A 16,399-nucleotide genomic window follows, 5' to 3' on the forward strand; every position below is an offset into this window, starting at 1 on the left:
TCATCAGCTTTGTCCTTTAGAGACCACTCAACGCAGATAAAATAAAAAAAAATAATAACTAATGGAGACTTAGGCCTGCCATCTTGCAGCTGGAATAACAACAGAAATATGGGCAAGAGGCATCAGACAGGCTTTACGGTCCAAGTCCTTGACACAGAATAGGTACAAAGTCGAGGGAGGGGAAGCGATGCAGACCCAGTGTGAAAATTACAGCACTCATGAACTGACAGATCCAAGAAAGGGTTCAGTCCTGCTGCCCCCCTGCCAAGCTTATCTCTAGGTGCAACATGCCAAAAAAATTTGTCTGATTTGGGTATTAGGTAACTGTATAATCACAGAATTCCATAGCTGTCATTGCTGTGGTAATGTTTGATGATCGAAATCTATCTCCGCCAGTGAAAAGCTCCTGTCATCAGCTACTAAGCTGTACCCAGTTCTCTCTGATATATTAATATTTCATTATGTGATCCATTAAACAACTGTTAAAAAAAATCACACCTTTTCAAAGAATCTTTTATATACTGCTGTTTATCCTTCCCCAGTGGCTGCTTTTTTTCACCAATAATATGTTTTAGCAACACATTTTCATGTTATTGTAAAAAAAGGTGTTGTTTGGGATGGAGGTTTACGGTAGAATTTCTAGCAAGAAATTAAGGAAAAGCCTATGGAAAATGTTGTCAACTTACATGATGAAGGCATCTCTAAGTCCTTCAAAGGCATGTGATGGGATTACTTTTACAGGGAGATGAGTAAACGATCTGAAAAGAGAAGAGAGGGAGGAAAGGACTGTAAGGTACAGGGTTTCCTTGTTTATAGGTCGTGCCATTACGGCAGGGAGAAAAACCAATACAAGCATAACGCCACTTTATTTTGCCTGCAGTTCTGTGCCCCTGGGGCCTGATCCATTGATCTTAGCTGAACAGAATTCAAAGGATATTGTGTCAGTTCCTTAGCAGCATAAATCTGAGACTAATCACCATCAAATTAATAATAATAATAATCATGACCTATTAAGCAAATTAATAGCCTGATGGAAGTGGGCTGCTACATGCACAAAGGAAGCTATAGGCTATTTAAAGTTAGCTCCTCAGAAAAAGTGGCTTTCACGTAAAGCTTTCTTTATAAAACAGTATCTTTGCATTCGCTGGACTGGGTTCTCCTTCTAGCCGTGTCCCTGCGATGTTGCAGCGTGGCACTCTGAATTCACTGGCGATGCTCTGGTTCTGTGTAAGTGTAGAAAAAATCCAAATCAGGTCTGATATAGTAGCTTTTTTTTATTTATTTATTTATTTTAAAAATAAATTTCATTAGTGTGGTTAGTTGATTAAAGCAAGTGTATTTTTTTCCTTTTTAATTTTTTTAGTTACCCTGAGAAGTTAGTAGCGATGTGGGAGACAGATCTGCATTTTTACCCTTCCACCCTGCATGTGAATCACAGTACTTTCACCAGCCAATTCATCCAGCCATGACCACACTTTCCCCGATAATGGCCACAGGGAAATATTTAGCGTATTTCAAGGCATTATCTCTGTGCAAACAGATAATTGCTCCATTTTGCTTTATAATTACAAATATCTAGCCAGAGACATTTGTTTCCCATCCTTAAAAACCCCTTCAAGGTTTTTTTAACTGAAATGTTTCCATGCTACTCATATAGCCTGCTTTTTTTTTACCCCATAATCCTTTATATGAAGACAATTAAAAATGTTTATCAACTTTTATATATACATGTATATATGTATTTTTTATATGTACACACCTATACCATGCCCACACAATATAATGGGAGGCTGTCACATGTACGTATGTCTTGGGGTTATAAATCTAGATGCACTAAAGATCCTGGCAGCCAATTCCTAGCGATGTTCCAAACAGTCTGTGTGATTTGATAATTTTGTTTCCTTGCACCTTGGCTCCCTGCCAGTAAACTGGGAATATTGGTTCTTCCCTGCCTAATAGGGATGTTGTAAGGACATACGTGTTCGTGCTGCTGTGGGTGGGTCATACCTGTTTCTAGCTGGATGCTGGAGCATTGTGTTGTGCGTGAGGTTTGGTTAAATTAGAAATGAAGCAAAGTCCTGTGCCTTGAACAATGTATTTGCCCCTGAGGGCACAGACAGGTAGAGATAACCTGCAGTAGGGTTTGGTACTGTGAGCCAAAAGCAAAAGAATTTAAGGAAGAAGTAAAAAGTAGAAACTGAGAAACTGCTGCTCTGTAACCCCGGCAGCAGGAACCTCTCGTATCTGCACCATCAGCTGTGACTGCTTGGAAAAAACCACCCCATACTTTTTATGAAACTGTTTGCAAAAATGTTCGAAATTTACAAAAGAAATAGAAACGTGACTGGAAGTGCAAAAAGTAAACCCAGGTCTTGGCTTTTAATTACATCAACATTATCAGTCCAAGAGCCTCCTACCTCCCTGTGCCATCGCAGTGAGCAGCGCGGTGGCTGCAGATTCCCATAGTGGGTGGCTCAGAGTGCCCTGAGTGCCTGTCCCCTGCTCCCTGCCTGCAGAAAGCCTTTGGCAACGGTGCTTTGAGCTTATGTGATTAAATTTAAGTGGGATGACCCAGCACTTTTAATACGTACTGTCGTTAAACTGCATGATGGCACTTAATCTGTTCTGTATTTCAACTTCAAGCATCTCACAAAACAGCAAGAACAAAGGAAAAGGGCAGTTCGTAGTCAGCCTTCTCTCTCCATCCTCAAAATACTGGTGGAGCACGCATAGACACTTCCACATCGATAAAGAAATCTGAAATTCACCAAAAAGGTGAACGTTTCCATCCCTGTTCTTGTCCACTTTACCTTTGTGGTTTGTGTCTCAAAACCTGCCTGTGTTCAAGGGAAACACGTTCACTTAGATGGCTCTTTCTCTACTTACAACACTGTAAGAAAGAAGCAAATCCTTTATCTTGCCAAGCACAATCCAGCCTGTGTATATGTATAAGAGTTTAGGTTAATAGAGTTTTGAACTGATTGTTGCAGGCTTAATTCTCCCCAAAGTGCCGAGTAGAAAGAGGCCTTATCTCATGTGTTGAAGTCTCTGCTGTGGAACATGACTGATGTCTTTGATAACACACAATGAAACTCAGGCAGGTACCAGCAGGAATTAAATATTGATTTCTTTCAGATAGCACTCAGATTGTCACACTCAGATATGACCAGTTATTCATCTCTCAGAGCTGAGGAAGCTTTTTACAGGAAAAAGAAGGAGCAAACTGGGTTTTACAAAGCTACAAAGCTTTTATACATCTCACTTGCCCATGCTACTAGCCTGACTTCTATGGCTTGTGGAAGGAGGGGCGCATCCACCTTTAACACAAGTTACCAACGCCAGTTTGGAAAAGTGTTGTTAGTTAAAGGATGAACTTTTCCACTTTTGAGAAAACCTGTAATGTTTCTTCCATATTTAATGCATCACAACTTGTACGCTTGTACTGGCTCCTGCCGTTCAGCAGCTGACGGTACCGTGGCCCCAGATAACTGCGGGAATTTTCATCCTTGGAGAAAGGATGGGCAGAAAGGAGCGGGGAGCCCGCCAGCCTTCCTGGCATTTGCCGGCCCTCAGCGTTTCTATACATCAGGCTTGGTTTTCAATCAGCATTTCTATACACCAAGCCTGGTTTTCAAGGTACATCATTCTAGGCGATAAGGCTTGAAACAGCCAAGCTAAGACTATCCAGGAACATCGGGAGAGACAGGAAGAGCACCCAGACTGGCCAAATCCTGTCCAAGCCTGGTAGCAAAAATACTGTCCTCTCTTCTTTCCTGTATTTTTATTTTGAAATCATAACTTTAGGAACAGATTTTTCCCAAGCAGGGATGGTTATCTTCCTGTTACTAGGAATACTGGGGCCAGTAGGGACCATCTGAGCAAACCACCTTCTGCTTCCCCTGCTGTGAATGTATAGATGGAGCAGTGAGGGCTCTCTAGAAAACGTTCATGGGGCGGTCTGTCCCAAGGACACAGTGGCATAAAACCACAGCGGTCCTGGTTTTCCTTCTGTGATATAGCAGAGGCAACTTGACTCAACTTGACAACAATTTTTATCTGTTAAAAGATAAGCTTCTGCTCCTGTACTACCACAGAGGCTCAAGCTCCGGGAGAAGCTTTTGAGAGGTCTAGATGCCCAAAGACTCAGGACCACCGAAAATCTCTGTGTTACAGAATTCGCCTTTTGCAAAAAAGTGATTAGTTGAACTGGTAATAAATAAAAAAAGAACACAGGCCCTATAGCAATAGGTATGAATGTGCTACTGTAGCTGTGTTGGCTGTTATATTTTAGTAACTCTATTTTACAGAATTACTAATATTTCTAATGCCCCAAAAGTGAATGCATAAGGTAGACTCTTGCTGGGAGCGGTGAACTTTTTATTCTGTGCTGTCCTTGGGCTTAACTCAGAAGGATTTGGAATACTGATTGAACCCCCACCATTTTCCTAGGATTTTTATCAGCTTCTGGGGCAAGGTAAAGTGTTGGCATTGATTTTTAAAGCCCTGTATATCGGGCATTATCTACCTGACATGCGGCCTGTGATGCTGGATATATCACGCAAGCAGCCAAAGAGTCCCTTCCGTGAGGTGATGATGGGAGGTACACTACATCCTACGAAAGACACTTTGGCCCTCAAACTGAATTCCGCTGTCAGTCCCAAAGAGTCGAATATGCCCCCACTGAAGACATGGTACAACTGCCTACTTCTTCAGGCTTTTGCCAGAAAGTTTTGGATTTGGTGCTTGGTAGTTTGGTGCCTGATCATGTGCCAGTCACCCCCCTGCAGAGGCACAAGATCAGGTGCAGCAAAGTGAACCTCACCATGAAATGAGGGTTTTGAAGGGGCAGCAAGATATTAGGTATACGATGCCTATTACTGTACAGCTGGTGTTGGGTGTCCATCCATTTAGACTTTGCTAAACCACCCAAAAGTACATATGCGCTTTCAAAAGAAGGAAAATAATTTTTTGTTTCCAAAAAATAACGGTGTATTAGAGATTATTTTTCTGCTGAGACAAAGAAGATGCACAGCTGCTATAGGCAGAACGGCATACAAAGGTGTCTGGAGAGTGGAGTTTCTATAGTGTTTGTGTAATGTCCAAATTCCAAATGGGAGCCTGAGAAAAATATGGTCAATTGAGGACTGTATAGAACACATCATTCTGCAAACTGTGGGAGGGCTAGTCGTTTTGAAAACTCTTCCAGCAATAACATGACATGGCAAGAATAATGTGGGTGAAGAAAAAAGGCTGAAATTTCCTTACAGGATATATACTTTGGATATAACCAACTATCAAAAGTACGTTTGGAAGCACAGCTCACTACAGCATCAGGGCTTGAGTTACTCAGGTGTAGCTGGAGTTATATGTTGGTGTTTATTTTCTTGCCTGACCATACTAGTAAGAAGCGCTTTTCTGAGGTCTGCTTTCTGTGTTATAGTGGCACCAATCGAAGGACATGGACACCCAAGAACTGTGTTGGAACAACCTGGAGCAGCATTGTTTTCCCAAAATTATTAGTGCACTTGCAAGCACTATACTGCAATTCCCCTGGTGCACACAGGTACAGATGTGGCTGCAAGAGGACAAAAGTAACTTTCTCTCGCTTGGTTTCTCATATGCAGAGCATGCACAGACTTGTGCAGGGGGAGAAGAGAGTTAAAAAGATTGGTAAAGTATGGAAGGAGCTGGAAAACCTGGAAGTAACAAAGCTGGGAAAGCCATATGAGTAAGAGAGGGGAAAGAGCAAGAGAGAGGGGAAGAGAATACTGTGAAAATCAAAGGAAGAGGTGAAAGGAAGTAAAAGAAGTTTGATAAGAACTAAAAAAAAAAGAGCAAGAATACACGTACACCTGTAGGATTAGTGACTACATCCATCGGTACAACTGTATAATTGTATGATGAATGTAAGCCTTCTGTTCAAAAAAACCCCACAGTAAAAAGTAATGGAAAAGTAATGGTATAGTTCCAGGTTCAATATAAATCAGGTTGGATACGGCCTGGAAGTAGAAGGAGTTGAACACGTCTGCAAATGCAGACCAAAAGACAGGGATTTTTTGACATCTAAGTGTAAATATTTCCTCTGGAGGAGTATTGAGCAGAATCTTGGTTGAACTCTTTTCTGCCTGTAAAGTTGGTTTCTACAGCCAGCCTAACAGCTAGGCTTTGTGTGCAGCCATAAGATCAAATATTATATTAAAGGTTGAAGGGAAAAATTCTTCTCTTCTTTTTGCCCACCATCTCACCCCACTGATCTGGGTGAAGCATAACTGGCAGCAGCCATAGGCCACAATCTGTCTTAACCTGATCACTGAGGTTGGGATGGTGTTCCTTCTTGGAGTGATAGATGGAAAAAGGAAAAAAAAAATAATATCACATTAAGTGTAGAGCTTTTGATAACCTTTCTGGGCTGTGATATGCATCATCCTAATAAACATGCTAAATCCCTGCGAAAACTAAGCTCCCCATTTGTTTCTGCTGCTGCAGGGACCCTCAGTGTGACCGACCCACTGCCTGCTCTGCGTGTGGTACGAACACCGCGGGAGAAACGTGCTTGCTGCGATATATATAAGAGTCTCTCCAGCACCCACAGGCTCCGCTTTCTCTGGCACTAAGGTAACACAGGGATACGGGGAGGAAACAAATTCTGGACGGAGATTTTTCTAAAAAATTACTTTGGAGGAATGATTTACAGGGTTCTAAATTAGTACAAGTTTGTATTTCTTGCTCCTATCAATTCTGGAGCTAGGGAGAAAATAAAGAGGAGATCTGGGTTAGTATGATCCCTGGGGAATTTCAAGAGCATGCTAAATTTACAAAAACAAATCAGATGAAAATGGAAAACACAGGCTTTGTTACCAAAAGGGGCATAATAAGAAAACCCCAGCTCAATTCATGCAGAGATAACCAAGGGATCCTAGAAATGGCAACTATGCTATCCGTTGGTTATCTAATTCCGTATTTAGACGCTGTTATTGTTTAGCTCAGTGCTGTAACTGAGCCTGTAAACAACACACCACCACTTGAATCCCTACTCCTACCCAGTATCTGCTCGACCCTGAGCTTGGGGTACGGTTTGGGAGTGGGGTACGGGAATGCCTGTGATTCCCCGTTGTTGTAATTTAATCCTAATTCCCAGAGGAGCGTTAGGCAGGAAGATAAAATGGACAATCCAAGAGAGATCCAAACAGCTGTCCAAACTCCCAGCAGCTTTTCTTACTGCCAGAGAGAGAAAAAATGATTAGCCACTAACTTGTCAGTGAGCTCGACCTTGGGAAGCGCCAACGAACGAGAACTGCTATGATTTTGATGCTTTAATATAACACTTTATAATTCATATAGCACTTTAATTATAATTAACATAGCGTTTTAATTATAGTGCTTTAATATCTAATGTGTGCAATCAATATATAATTGCACGATATATAATTAATATATAATTGCACAAGCTCTGCGAGAAGAAGTCGCAACAAGTCCGAGGGATTAGTGAAAGAAAAAAAGCAAAACAAACGCCAGCGCCGACAGAAAGTTTAAGACCGAATATCAACCTTTGAGTCAAGTTTCTTTAAAGTTACCCACGCCGCCACCAAGCACCGTGTTCCCTGAGGGAAAGGCGGCTTGTGCCTGCTGCCACAGCGGGGGGACACGGGGTGGCTGCGCGCACACCCCCCCCCCCCCCCCCGCTCCTGCCGCGGGCGCTGCGCGGAGTGCGGGATGCTGGCCGTGAGCCCTGCCCGACGGCTGCGCGGCTTCTTCCCAAGAGCAAAACTCAGCCTCCGGGCCCCCGCCTGGCTTGCAGTTCCCGGGCAGCCCCCCTCAGCCTTCCCAACCCAACACAACCCCCGCGCCCCCCCCCCCAGCTCCCCTCACCTCCGCGGGATGAAGGATGCTCACAAGCTACCGCCGAGCCGGCAGCGCTGTGCAACGCGCTCCGGGAGCGACGGCAAAGCCGGGCTGCGCCTACTCCCCCTCCCCGCACCCGCGCAGCACCCCCCCGCGGGGGTCCCCCGCGGTACTTACGCGCGGGGTGGCGCGGGGAGCGCCCCGTGCGGCGGCGGCGGGCAGCGCAGGGCGCCCTGGCTGCAGGCGCAGCGCGGCGGGCAGCGGTCGGCGGCCGCGGTCGGCAGCGGCAGCAGCGGCAGCAGCGGCAGCAGCAGCGGCAGCAGCGCGGGCAGCATGGCCAGCCGCGCCTCGCGCCCCTCCGCGCCTCTGCGCCCCGGCCCCGCGCGCGGCCCGCCCCGCTCCGCCCCGGGCGGACTCTCCGCCCCCGCCGCGGGGGGGGGCCCGGCCCCGGGCCGCCCGGGGAGCCCCGAGCGCCGGCCCGCAGCACCCTGCCGTTGGGCTGCCAGTGCCGCCAGGGCTGCGGGCACAAGCCATGCTGCTCGGGGCGCCGTGGCGGGCGAAAGCAGGGCGGCGGTGGGGGCTCTGGAAAGTTCCGTGTGTCCGGCTGTGAACTGCCTTGAGAGTTTGGGTCTGGGGGAAAAGGTGTTGCATCTCCCCTGATGGGATAAACGCTGACTGCGCGGATACAGCAGCCTCGTTAGTGGGTGGGAATGGTTTGGATACAAGTGTCCCTGTCAAACGCTCTTCTGTGGCTCCACGTGCAGTTGCTGCGTCACTGATGAAGGATTATAATTTGCCTGCGGAGTGATCGAAGAGAAGCATTTCAGGGCACGTGACTTGTTACTTTATGATCAATTGTACCCTTTGCGTGGAAGAAGTAATCATGTTCTCAGGCCTACTTATCTTCACAAAGGTCCATTCATTCTGTAAGGGACCGTTTTCTGTCTAACTATCATTATTGTTGTTATTATTTATTGCTACAACTCTAGCTTCTAGAAGCTGTAGTTAGAAATCAGGACCCTATTTACAGAGTGATGGAGCAACCCACCAAAAAAAGGTAATTGCTCCCCAGTGTAGGTTTTACAAACGAAGTATAAGGGTATGGATGCATCATCAAAAGCTACCTCCGTCTGCAGGTACCTCCTGGAAAACGTCAAAGAGTAAAGGAGGGAATGACGGCACAACTCGGGTTGTGCCTGAGACCGTTCTAGCTGTTGCTTTGAAATCGTGGAATCAAACAACAAAGCCTTTTGTAGGTCTCGGTGTTTAGGTCTAAAAGGTAAGACAGGAACAAGGTGTGTGAGGCGTGCGGGGTCCAGGGCATCCCTGCGTTCTCAGCGGGGGCTGGCAGGTGGAGATCGTTAGCAAGTGCTGAGCAATTCCTCTGGGCTGGCCTGGACAGCACAACCTGTGTCCATCCGGATCGGGAACTGGAACCAAGGCTTGCACAGGAGGGTAGGGTGGCAAAGCCCTGCTTTGTTGTCCCTCTCAGGAGTGCTGCCATCCACTCGGCCTTCTTCCTTCAGCATCATTCGCTCCGCTTTAACTGAGAGTGATTTGGCTTTTATTCTGACCTTGCAATGGTTATGAGGTGCGTTCCATCACTTCATCCTGCTCTGCTTGGCGTACCCTCTTCCTCCACCACCACAGCAGGGTGGCTCTGATGGATGCTCTACCTAATCACAGCTAGCGTGTGCCTTTGTATTGAAGTGCCCTCCTCCTGCCCGCCTCCCCATCACCTCTGAAGTCAAGGAAAGTGGTGGGGTTATGAAAGTGAGGGACCACCTGAACCGTGCCAGCTGACAAATGTAGGGTAGGATTGTGCCCTTGTGAGGACCTGCTCATGTGAAGTGCAGTTTCCCTGAGGTCCGTCTGTGTGGGTACTGCTGACCCTTTCCTGACACCCGGCTGCTGGTGTCATCAGCCGTAGCAGGTTTCTGGGGTCCTGCAGCTTGGTTTCCTACTGGAGGAGCAATCAGTGAGGAAAAAATCTTGGGTTATTTACATGTGCTCATATACATTGATTTCAGAAGGAGACAGCCAGAGGGCAAGCAAGAAAGTCCTGTCTTGAGACTCTTCCTGGCGAGCCACTGGCTCCCGAGGAGCAGTTTGGTTGCTGGATCGACTGCATGCACGCTTTACGTCAGGTAGCAAACTTCCTGCTGCCAGGTAGCTTGTCCACAAAGCTGCCAATACTCCCAAAGTCAGGCAAAACAATGCCTCTTAAAAAAATATTAAAAGGACGATTTGTTTGACAAGCCATCTTGGAAGAGCATGGGGAGCAGCGGTTGCCCCCGTTATCTGCAGCGTTTGGTGGTCTGCAGGATTTCACTGGTGCTCAGATGCCTTTGAGAATATTACTAACGAGGGTGCTAGAGCAGCATGTGGCGTCTGAGGACACGACCGCTCTTCTCGCTGTGGTGCCTGCCAGGAGCGGTCACACTGCTCTGCCTGCATCACACACAGGCGGCTGGTCACGCGGGGGGTGGGGACGGACACGGCACTGCAAACAGCCCCCACGGCTTTCTGGGTTTGCAGGTGTCCAGTCAGTTTGCGATGGCGAATTGTACGGCGAGGCTGACTAGCTGAGATCCAGCCGTCTGGGGGTAACGGTGGTGTTCTAGGGGGTGTTGGTGGCGGGGCGATATTCAGCCTGCCCTGAGATGCGTGCAGCCCTGGAGCTGGCTGGCTCAAGCTAGCGTGGGTCTGAGCTGCAGTCTGATCTTTGGCAGCATTGCCAAGATACCCCAGGCCGTAGGGGCATTTCTCTTTCCTTACCTGCTTGGCTGCAGTATTTTGAGCTCCAAGTAAAGTGCCGGTGGCTGTGAGGTGTTTGGTGACCTAGGGCTCACCGAGGGCTGGATCTGTGCTGGTAACGAGGCATACCAGATCTCTGAGCCTTCCCTTCCCCCTCTCAGCAAGTTTGTCAGAGGACAGGAGAGCATCACAATTAGCCATGTAATTATAAATCAGTTCGTTATTGAGGCATCTTTACGCTCATCTGTGTACGGAGTATATATATCTTGCGATCAACTACAAAAGCCATTTAATAATCTCTAACAATCATACATCCTTAATTGCATTCAGCCCATTGATCTGCATTCAGCCCATTAATTCACCTAAGCTGTCATAGGGAATCTTGTACGCGTTGTAAGGAGAAGCAAATTTCCTGCCCTGAAAGTGCCCGTATCCCTGCATCTCCCTCCCCAGAAACTATCATGGAGAGTTGTTATCCATAAATATATATATTTTAATATTTTTTTTTGTATTTACATATATATATATATATATATATAAATATAAACCCTACGTTTTGGTGACCTATTATTTTATCATACCTGAATTAGAATTGTAAGCAACCCCCTTTGTTTCTGATGGAAAAATGTAGTCATTAGGCAGCCTGGCACATCTGATCCTGAGTTAATATCTGTCCAAAATGAAGTAGTGATGATGTGTAAGTATAGGCATGTACGCACGTGGTGTTAACCTAAATTCACAGGTGTAGGAATAACAGCAGTTCCTGTGTGGAGGAACCTTATATGGCTCTGTAACTACACATGCAAATAGTTTTCCACCTATATTCAGAGGCGGCTATATAATCGTAATGCATGGCACTACATGGATTTTACAGTTCAGGGAATCGTCTTTATTCTGGCAGTACTTAAGTGGGAGCTTAACTTTGATGGGTTGAAGTTTCGCAGAAGTCGCAAGGAATTAAAGATCCTCCTGATGTTATTCTTCTGCTCAAGTGCTGGCGTACGCAGGGATTGCTCTACACGTTGGAGCGCTTTCCTGAATCCTTGCCTCAAGGCCGCCGCACAGAAGTGTACGTGAGCCCTTCTGCACGCAGGAATTGCGGGAGCGATAACAGCGGCCAGGGCTGCAGCTGTAAGCTGTGGGCTTGTTCTGCAGGGGTGAAAAATGTAAACAGGAAAACCCTGCGGTCCTTACTTCAGCAGATCTCCCACTGACCTGAAAGCTGGGGGAGGGTTGGTGGAGCAAGGACTGGGAGATCTGGCTCGGAGGAGCTGGGAGAAGGTTTCTGCCATCTGGCAGCAGGGCTGCAACCTGTCGGCCCCCTTTGCTTGGGAGCAACCCAGAACTTGCACTCATGGTAGGCCCAGTTTAGCCCAGTAATTCTAGTTTCCTATCTTTCCCTTTCTTTCTCCAATTATTAATCTTAACATGCCTTTTTATAGTTCCTTGGAGAAGTAGTGCCAGTGGAATACTCATGCGTTAGAAAAAAATTGCTTTGGAGATAGAGAACACAGCTAATTACAGTGTTACAATTAACTGAATGCCCTTAACAGAGTCCGAGGGGGGAAATCATAGTGCAGCATCTGCTATAACATATGCTTTTCTAGTTTCCAGAAGATAACAGTGGGCACGTATGCTGCCACGGATTGCGCTTTCTGCCTGAAGAGAAGAGCAGCCTGCAGATGCTCCAGGATTTCTTCCACCCAAACTCTGTTAGAAACGTCTGATGCTGCATACATCTGTCACGATGAGTTATACTTTCTTGGCTTGAGACTCCTTCACGCAGCTGGGCTTATAGCGATGCGATGGTAATTCACATCCCATCGCTGTTGAGTGCGTACTTCATCCTAAGGGTGGGTGCACTGAGAAGGGTGTAGAAGTAACGGGCAGTATGGCGTCGCGGGAGTTTGTGCTCAGCTCTGAGGTGCTTCTCATCATTCACTGAATTGCCTTGTAAAACAGATGAACTGCTGCTTTCTCTGTGGGTTTTGGGTGGGTTTTTTCCCCCACTGTGGGACTGGAAAGCTGAAGTGTTCTTCTGTGCACTCTTTAGTGAACTAAACCTAAAATGGCTCATTACTTTCTATCCTATAGATTAACTTCACTTTGTCCAAAACATCCCAGAATAGTTGTAGCAGCTCTGCTAATACCCTTTCAACGTGCTGAACTATGGTAATTACAGTCGAATTAGAGCTGACAATGACTGAGCCAGCTTAGTGAAAAACTGCTTCAGATTTAACACAAACCTCTTGCTCCTTTCTATTACTTCATTTTCTTATCACGTTCTTAATGTTTCACTGTCTCTTGCCCTAATCAGGCCCCAAACTCCAAAAAGAAATGTGTTGGTAAAGGTATTATTGAAAAATACATCACTACAGTCACAAAGCAGCAAGTAGTAACTAACTTTGGACCACATCCATCCTTCTAAATACTGATTAATGAGGGGGTTGTTTATAGAAAGGGAGGGGTCTCTGTTATTTACCCAATTACTTAATTATCAATTCTTCCCAACTTGTTCCGCATCTCGTACTATGATCTGTGGCAGCTCCTGACCAAAAAAAGAAAAAAGAGAAAACAGTGATGAGATTTTTGGGAAGGGCTTTGGCCGGGGTGTATAAACCTGTGATTTATTGCCAGTAATGCCTGGAGGCAGGATGCTGAGGGAGAGGGAGTCCGTGGCTCCTCCATAAGCAGCTGGAAAAGAGCCTGGCTCTGGTGGGGTGTTTGTATGAGTGTAGCTCTGCCCCAGGGCTTTGCTGTGCATGCTTTCAGCGTAGTGCTAGAGCTGTCGCTTCTTCAGGAATATGATGTCATACGGTTAGTGCACGCATCTTTATGAATTAAAGGAGCGTGACCATCTTGTGAGCATAAGACATCCTTACGTGGAGGCTGGGAGTGCGATGGGGACTTAACCCTGGGTCTCAGCAGTGGGACCAGAGCTGCCGTGGAGGATAAAAGTAAATGAGGGGAGCTGAGGGAATGGGGATTTTTCTCATGTGGGCCATGATACATCAGCTAAATCTTATTTATAACTGTACATGAGTGTACACTTGCAGGTGTAAAATGAACTAGTGGAGTTTCTTGTTTGCAAAACCATCTGGGTGCCTGGGAGGGGCACTGAGCTGAAAAGGCAGGCAGTGAATTTATACATGTACATGCTATATAGAAAAAGCCTAAAGGCTGGTTAAGGTTTGAAGCAGGACGAGTTGTAAGCTTTACTCACTAGATGGCAAACCCCACAGCCTTTGATCCAGTAATCCCTATGTCAATTGGATCATAAATGCAAGAATTAAGCACCGTGTAGTTTTTCAGTCTCTCCTCCGAAGACTTTCTTTGACATTCTTATTTATCCTTTGTCTGCTGTCTCAAAACGTCAAAAGAGGGTGGTACAGCCATTCGCAATCAGGCCTGAGCCTGATTCCTCTGCCGCTGTTAGCGTGTATTATGCACTGATTGGGAAACTATTTTAAAATACATGAAAGCCATCACGAGAAATGAAGGAAGCCCTGCACTTCTGTCTGTTTGATGCTTACCTCATTGAGTTCAGTAAGAAGGGATTATTAAAGACATAAAATCTGTCTCTTTATCAGGAGCTTAAAAACACTCCAAGGGAAACAAAATCTGTTGTGCTTAGCTGCTGTAATTTAAGAGCCAAATTCTGCTCTTGTTTGTAATGGCATAAATTTGAATTTGATTGAGCTCTGGATTAACATCGCTGCAAATGAGATCAAAATGTGACTTCAGGGGTTCATAAGGTATGAAGCAGTTTTGCACCTGACCTTGTTCATTTTAGCCGTGTGTGTGCTCTTACTGACTCGGTACTTTGGCACGTCACCCTGGGGAAAAAAAATCTATGGCACATTTGATCTCTTTTCAGTGGCCCTAGTCAGAATGGGTGGTTTTGATTCTAATGCGAGATGTGGCTGGATTGGTAAAATTCCACTGGGATATCTACACTTTGCCATTCCCATCATATTGGAACACTGCGTGAAAAAATAATGGCAAGCTGCCTAGATCCTGAGATTTTGGTTCAAGTATTTCATGGACTTTCAGGTTCAAAAGGGCTGCAATTACATTGAGTTTCACTTGCTCCATAACGCAGGCTGGCTTGTGTGATTCTGACAATGCCGAGATGGATAGGGGAGAGTCTAAAAATACTGCAGTAATTTCAGTAATTAAATATTGGTTTAATAGTTAATAGAAGTTCATTATATAAAAATGATAGCTCGCAATCTGTTGATAAAAAAATCAGAACTGCCCATACTAAATTGATTAAAAAATTACTATTTTTTGGTAAACATTATGAAGTGGTTTGGAAAGCAGTAAATAACATTTCTGTGAGTTCATTAAAGTAGAAGTTCTTGAATTAGATGAATATATGTAGACAGATAAGGGGAAATAATTCCAAATCTTAGTGTTCATTTCCAAAAGGAATAGTGTTAGCCATCCTCAGCTTGCTCACTTTCTTTACCTCTTCCATTGACATCCAGTAGGGTTACGTTATTTCAAGGTCAATATTTCCAAGGGTGATTCTGTCCAAGGGTGCAGGACATTGTGTAATTGGCCATCAGTCAGAAAATGCGTTAATACTGATAAAGCACTTAGGAATGTTTTCTGCTTGTCCTTATAAGACTTAAGAAGTATACAGCTTCTTTTTTTTTTTCCTCAACGACAAATGAACGGTTTGTCAGCTGTTTAGGTAATAAGGTAGAGCAGGCATTATGTTTTTGGAGGAGATATGCGTGTGTTGCATTGTAAGGCCAAAATCCTCATCCAAAGCAATCAAAAGATGAATGTTTTCAACCATCTTGACAACCTTGAATATACAGTGCTTAGTAGCCTTAAGGAAAGATTATTTTGTAAAACCTTTTAATGATTACTGGCAGGAATACAAAAAGGATGAAAGACATTTTGATTTACACCAGCATGAAGTGAGATTGGAATCAAGCTGTAAATGACAGGTGTTTGCAGTGTATTTATGATTAACTTCATCCTCTTTTTTTTTTTTTTCTTTTTCTTTTTCTTTTTTTTTCTTTTCCTGTAGTGCTTCACTGGTGTGAATGGGTAGGTAGGTGTCATGCTTGGGAACAGGCCCAGGAGGTGACTGACCTCTTCCATGTCTTACCTGGGTTCAGCTGTGACGTGTTTTTGCATAAGCTGGTTGAAGAGCTGCAGCTGATGCCAAACTTCCCTGCCCAGCTCTTACCAATCCGACCCCTGCAGCAGCAGCTGTCTCCAAAGTTTGGTCTGTAAGCTTTTAAATCTCCTGGAAGGAATTAAGATACCTCCCAACAAGCGGTCCCAGAGTATGCCAACTGTATAAAGACCCACCAGAGCAAGTGAGGGAGCTCTGGGCAGAGACCCTAACGTGAAGCCCAGCTTGTGCTAGAGCAGGGGTCCTGGGGGCAAACAGCTGCCGCTGTTCAGGACCCGGAGTTGTAAATCTCAACCATGTTGGGGAAGAAGCCCTAGCAAGCTCGTTCTCATCTTTTATGGAGTCTCCACAGGGGGAAGAAATGCTGCTGCCTGTATGGGAGGGGGAGCCTGGGTTTGGTCCCTTTTCTGCTCTTCGGGGATTTTGGACTTGTGCCTCCCACCCCCTGGATGAGTGGTGCAGCTCTTGGCTGGGGCTTGAGCACCTGTCAGCTGCTGCTGTGCAGAATGGAAGGTAAGAGGTAATTTTTTTCTTCTTCGTTTAGGTTGCTATAACTTTTGCCTGCTTTTATTTATCTCTATAATTTCTGATTCAGATTAGCTGAGGAGTCTTTGCTGATGTGGTGTTATTGCTGCTCCCTGTATT

Source organism: Falco peregrinus, chromosome 11 (genome assembly GCF_023634155.1).
Source record: "Falco peregrinus isolate bFalPer1 chromosome 11, bFalPer1.pri, whole genome shotgun sequence".
Taxonomy (NCBI): domain Eukaryota; kingdom Metazoa; phylum Chordata; class Aves; order Falconiformes; family Falconidae; genus Falco; species Falco peregrinus.